Genomic DNA, 7,079 nt, shown 5'->3' on the forward strand with positions numbered 1-7,079 from the left:
CACGACCTGAGAGAATTTCTTTTCTTACCCATCCTTCTCCAAGGCTTCGCTATTGAGACGGAGGCATGTGTAATCCGGAAACGCGGATAAATTAGTGCTGGGTACGCCAACTGTTGACCAATAGGGTCCCAGACCAAGTGGATAGAGTCTTGCTGATTCCTCCCCCAGGGTGGACCATCACGAGACACAGCCGTTTATTTATTTTTAAAAAATTTTTTAAACGTTTATTTATTTATTTTTAAAAATTTTTTAACGTTTATTTTTGAGACAGAGAGGGACAGAGCATGAACAAGGGAGGGGCAGAGAGAGAGGGAGACACAGAATCTGCAACAGGCTCCAGGCTCTTAGCAGTCAGCACAGAGCCTGACGCGGGGCTCGAACTCACGGACTGCGAGATCATGACCTGAGCCGAAGTCGGACGCGTAACTGACTGAGCCACCCAGGCGCCCCGAGACACAGCCGTTTGAACGATCTCCTGGAGAACAGTTATGCACAATCTGTTAGAATGTAGTAGCTGGCTTAGGAAGAGACCTTCGTACGGGCTCTTCCCTTTTCCCTTCCTTATTCTTTTCCCTTTGTGTTACTTTCCCAGGGTTATATTCCCTAACAAAAAAGTAGCATATAAACTATTGTCTAAGAGTTTGTCTCTAGGGAAATACAGAGTAAGACAGATGGTAACCAGCACATAGTAGTTGTTTAATAAATAGTTATCAGTTGAATTAATACAAAATTTTAGACTCAAAATGTTAAAGACATAGCTTCTTAAGTATTTTCCACTAGTTCAGAATCTTATATGTGCGGGGGGGAAAAAACACAATTCAGTCTTAGCATTAGCTAACGGCAAATCTATAATTGTTTGAACTAAATTTCATAAGGGAGTACTATAGAGCTGCAGAGGGTGTTTTTCCATTGATAATTTACACAGAAAAAAAAAATAGTTGTTGACTCTGAACTTCCTCGGATATTTTCCCAAAAGACTTGAAGTGCTATCTAGCATAACACGTAGATATCACACATACGACAGGGAGCAGTTTATTAGCAAGAGGAGGGGCTGGGAGAAAAAGAACCAGGTTTTTGCCACATGTCGGACCACCACCAGCATGAACTTAGGCAAGTCAACAAAATATCTTAAAATGTGATATCTTCATATGCAGTGAGAAAACCAACTATATCATGTACCTGTGAGCTAGATGCACAACCCAGATCCCAAGTCTGGATTGGGAAGGGGAGAAACACAGACTTAGAATGGGCAAGCAATAAATTTCCAAAAGGAGTAGTCACCTGAGAAAATACCCAGAGAGGAGTACAAATTTGCCTCACCAGTATACAGATCTTTGCCCTAAAATATCAGACCAGGATGATGACACCAGTTCCTTTCAGATTCAAAATTCCACAATCCGTTAGAATACTTAAAATAACAAACTGGCGAGCTGCCTGGGTGGCTTGGTCGGTTAAGTGTCCGACTTCAGCTCAGGTCATGATCTCATAGTCCGTGAGTTTGAGCCCCGCGTCGGGCTCTGTGCTGACAGCTCAGAGCCTGGAGCCTGCTTTGGATTCTGTGTCTCTTTCTCTCCCTGCCCCTCCCCTGCTCATGCTTTATCTCTCTCTCTGTCTCTCTCTCTGTCTCTCTCTCTCTCTCAAAAATAAGCAAAAATATTAAAAACAATTTTTTTAAAGCTTCCTGCTCTAGAAGGACCATGTTAGGAATTATCAATCTTATGGTCTACTTTCTTTTCAGTCCCTGTTTGAGATTAGTACTTCCCAGTACTGTTTCTTTGTTTATTTCCTGCAGATTGTGAATGAGAGGTTGGGGGTCAAGACCACTGAAATGTGGTGCTTTCATGGACTTATTCCCGTGATGTGCACCCTGCTCAGTTCACACCCTCAGTGCCTCAACAGCAACTTGCTCGTCTTGTGTCTTCCATTCACATCCCCAAAGAACTCCATGCTCTTTTCCGTGCCTTTCCCGTGTTTGGGGCAGAGGAGAAATAAATGAATCTTTTATATACCAGAGCAAGTATTCGTCTTTAAATCAGTTCCAAAGTGTTTGCATCCCTGTCCTATCATCATTGACAAAAGAAAAGCAGGGAACATTCCACAAACCGGAATTCTTTCACAAATTGGGCTTACAGGGCAAATGCAGAATTCAGAGTTGGATGGTTCATGAAACATGCAGGTTTTTATGAAAACCTTCAAAGCAAAAGCACACACACACACACACACACACACACACAGGTAAATACATATAGTTAAAATTCATGATAAAGTCAAAAGGATTTGATGAGTGCCAAACTTGGCATAAGTGTGTATGGATGAGTGTTAATCTATGTATTTTTTTTTGGTGCAAACATCTATAGATTTCGTTAGCCAGTCAACGCAAAAATATTAGTTATATCCAAATATATATAATATCCACAACTAATGGATAATTTTGCATTATAATTCTGATTTCATATCTTCAAAATGTAATCAGAACAATCAGTTTCCTACATCTTTTGTTACAGCATAAACATCAGGTAAATTTTAGTATTAACGAAAAGGTCATCCCAAGTAGGAAATGGCTCACATTTCTTCTCTTTACCTACAATAGAAACCTCCAGCTTTAACCCAAAAGGAGCTTAAAATAAGAACAGCTATTGGTTAGCTATAAAGAAGAACAACCATTGTCATTTTTTTAAAATATCAAACTATTAAAAAAGTTCCCAAGTAGGGGCTCAGTCAGTTAAGTAAGTGGTTCTTTTTTTTTAATAATTTTTTAATACTGATTTATTTTTTTGAGAGACATAGAGAGACACAAGTTGAGGAGGGGCAGAGAGAGAAGGAGACAGAGAATCTGAAGCAGGCTCCAGGCTCTGAGCTGTCAGCACAGAGCCCGACGCGGGGCTCAAACTCACAGACCGTGAGATCGTGACCTGAGCCGAAGTCGGATCCTTAACTGACTGAGCCACCCAGGAACCCCAGTTAAGTGACTGATTCTTGATTTCAGTTCAGGTCACCATCTTAAGGGTTTGTGAGTTGGAGCCCCATGTCCAAGAGTGGAGTCTGCTTGGGATTCTCTCTCTCTCTCTCTCTCTCTCTCTCTCTCCCTGCACTCCCCCTTCTCAGTATTAAAAAAAAATAAACTTAAAAAAAAGTTACCAAGTAAATAAATGAAGATTCTTGAAGTTAATTATTTAAGATATTGCTGTCAGAAATTTTAAAACTCTTACACGTTGCGAAAATCCATGAAGAGTTGGCAGAAGTTTCCAGTTTCGCTCAGGGAAAGCCAGGCAGCAGGAAACCAGATATTTTGGACACTGGCGGTCAAATAGCTGTGGCGAGTTTTACAGCCTCCCCAACAAGGGCTTCATTACCTACCTCAGAGTCATAAGCTTCTTGTTTCCTAAACAGCTTGTGTGAGAGGAAAGTGGGAAAATCAGACTTCTCAAAGACGTTGTAGACTGTGGGCCTGTTTGTTTAAACCTACTTTCTGGGATTAGCTCTATCTTACTTTGTGCGTTTTGGGCTGAAGGTTAAACAAGGGTCAAGTAGGAGATTTCAACACATCTGATAGAGGTTTGTTCTTCACGAAAAGAGGAAAGCTTTTCACCAGTCAGGCCCAATGTTCCCCCACCCACACCCCCGCCACCTTAAACTCTTTGTACTATTTGTATTTGTAAGGAGGCTCAGGGCGGCGCAGGGCAATCTTAAACCTCAATGCACAAATCCATAACATTCATCAGTATCTATCTTTAGGAACCATTATACAGCCTCCAAGCTCAGCTCAAATATGGCAGCTGCATTAGTTCGACCAGGTCGCGCTGGATTGCGTGAGCGAATTAAGAACCAGTTGAAAACCTTTTTATTTTGGCAGAAATTATCACAGCTAAATATTTGTGACAGCAAAAGAAAAGGACATTCTTGTGTGTTGAAATGTGACACTCTCTATTTAAAAAAAAAATGTCTGTGATGATCTTCATTTTTTTTTTTTCACAGATAACTGTTCATTCTCTAAGCATATTAGTGTTTGCCTATTGGGGTAGATTCTAGTTTCAAGTGCTTTGAAAAATTCCCAAGAATGTCCTAAAAGTTCCACCTCCCTCAATGACATCATTGTTTTTCCCAACTGTTTATTTTAGCAAAAAGAGAGACAGAGACAGAGACAGAGAGAGACAGAGAGAGAACAAAAAACAAGAAAAGTAAAGACAGAGGATGGCTGATCCCTGCCTCACACCCCAAAGTTCACACTGTGAACTGAAGCCACACATAACTACATGCTATACTGTAAGAGGATTGGGAAATGGGAAAGAGGGTGGAATGATATTCCCTTTCCCACCTCCAAACCTTTGCATTGACCTCTACTCCTGCCTCTGGGTCTTGGTCAGAGGACTTTTTTTTCTGAAAATTCCCTCTATATTTCGAACAGTTCACTTATCACTTTGCATTTATCTTTTTTTTTATTTTAAAAAAGTGTTTATTTTTGAGAGAGAGAGAGAGAGAGAGCACAAGCTGGGGCAGAGAGAGAGGGAGACAGAGAATCCGAAGCAGGCTCCAGGTTCCAAGCTGGAACATCTCAGAGCATCTCAGAGCCCGACGTGGGGCTCGAACCCACGAACCGTGAGATCATGACCTGAGCCGAAGCCAGATGGTCAACCGACGGAGCCACCCAGGTGTGCCATCCCTTTGCATTTACTTGTGTGTTTCTTTGCCTGTCGTCTTTGCTGGACTTTAGTCTACTTCTGCTCCATTTATCTCTATGTCCCTAGACCTTGACACAGTTCTGAGAACAGAATACGTGCTCAATAAACGTTTAACAAGTGAACCAATGAACACCCAAGTCGTACCTACTTGATGTAAAAAGATGCAACCTCACCCTGCTATATACGCTCACATTTACATAATAACATTTAGCATCCGAGCAGCACAAGTCACTTATTTAGTTAGTTGTATTGTCTTTCGGGTACAACTTTTCTGTCCTCAAACTATGCCATGGTTGAGCATGCCCGCCTTGCCTTCACAACTTCTGTCACTTCTCCTGAATTATCCAAAGGCATCTTGAACACCTGGCCATAAAGTCTTTAGATGCTTTTTTGCACCCTTTGCACCGGAGCCATACATGAAAGAGGAAACTCTTACCAAACAGTGCAATAATATCATAAATAAGGTCAAATAGCATCCTGTGAAGAAACAGCTAATAAATAAAAAGCAAGGTAGCCGCTGAAGTTGTCCAAACCCCAATACAGAAGGAAAACAAGACAAATATGTTTGAATGACATGACAAGTCAAATTTAATGCAACTGTTTTATAATTTCGTAATCAAGCATTTTAGTTTACATTACTTTCTAATTAAATCCCAAAGCCTATCACAGTTTCAATGACCATCCATCAATGTTCCATAATATGAAGGCCTTCACCAGCAAGTAGCCCATCGTGCTGTTAACCCTCTACATCCTGTGTTTTATTCTATAGTTTCAATGACCACATGTAAAATTGCACACTGTGTTTTTCTCATACACTGTGATCTCATTAGGCAATTGCTTGGAATTAATGGTTTAATGAAAATTATAGTGCCGCCTCATCCCATTAAAGAATAGTTACAAAGGGGTGCCTGGGTGGCTCAGTTGGTTAAGCGTCTGGCTCTTGATTTTGGCTCGCGTCACGATCCCATGGTCATGAGATAGAGCCCCGTGTCGAGCTCCGTGCTGGGAGGGGAACCCGCTTAATATTCACTCTCTCTCTCTCTCATTCTGCCTCTCCCCTGTTCACGTGCGCTCTCTCAAAAAAAAAAAATTATTATTTTAAAAACTTTAAAAAAAAGAATAGTTACAGAAAAAAAAAGGGACCCATATGCAATGTGAAAAAATGATGGATATGTTTTGGGGTTTTGACCCTAGGATGCCATCACCTTTTTACCGGGTCCTGGCAATAAATAAGATCCTTATTGCTCATGATACTTCTTTTTTGTCAGCCGTCTTTGACCTTTTGAAGCCAGTCACCTTTTTACCGGGTCCTGGCAATGAATAGGATCCTTATTGCTCATGATACTTCTTTTTTGTCAGCCATCTTTGACCTTTTGAAGCCAGAGTAACTGTTTCGATGACACTGAGCACAGATCTTACCAGGATCTTGATTTTGCTTTTAAATTTCACATTTTCTTTTCTCAGTGGTTCTTCTCTTCCTAAATATCAAAATCAGGACAGATGACAATTCATTTACCCTTATAGTATTTTACGTAACCTAGACTTTTTACTCTCGCGACAGATCACAAACATCTCTTCTTGGACCCTAGTCTTGCCAAGTCAGATTCCCCTTTCCTCTTTGAATATCCCATCTGAAATGGCCTGCCCACTACTCCGTATCCATTCAAAACATGAAAGTCTGCTCCTATCCCCCCCCCTTTTTTTGCTTCTTGAGGGATTCTTTGAACAAAATAATTATCAGTGATATATATCCCCCTGGGTTACTATGGCATTTTTTCCACAAGGTTTCCATTTACTGACTGGTAATATATCATCTTTATTTGTTCACTCATTATTTTATGATTATAAAAGTGGCTGTCCAATGAGTTCATAAGAGAGGTCGCAAACTCTTTCTATAAAGGGGCAGATAGTAAATACTTTGCGTGTTGCATGCCGTATAGTCTCTGTCATAGAGACTGAACTCCTTCACTGTAGGGTGAAAGCAGCCATAGACCACATGCCCATGAATGAGAATGGGTGTATTCCAATTCAACTTTATTCGTTGGCACAGAAGTTTGAATTCTATGCCATTTTCACCTGACATAAACATTATCCTTTTGATTTTCGACCATTTCAAAATGTAAAAACACCATGGTCACTCCACAGAGGGCAGGCTGGATTTGGCCCATGGGCTGTAGTTCACCGACCCCCAAGATTATAAACTTCTTGAAGGCAGAAACTGGTCTTATTATTTTGTGTGTCTTCCATGGTAACCAGAACTGTGACAATCTTCTTTTAGAGCTCAACAGTTGTTCATCATCCACATAGTTAAATGCTTGAGTTGCTCATGATTCACGTTACAATTTTAGCTGTCCAAATTGAGAACGTTAGGAGGGCATGCAGGAACTATAAGAGAGAGAG

Source organism: Panthera leo, chromosome B3 (genome assembly GCF_018350215.1).
Source record: "Panthera leo isolate Ple1 chromosome B3, P.leo_Ple1_pat1.1, whole genome shotgun sequence".
In the NCBI taxonomy this organism is placed as follows: Eukaryota; Metazoa; Chordata; class Mammalia; order Carnivora; family Felidae; genus Panthera; species Panthera leo.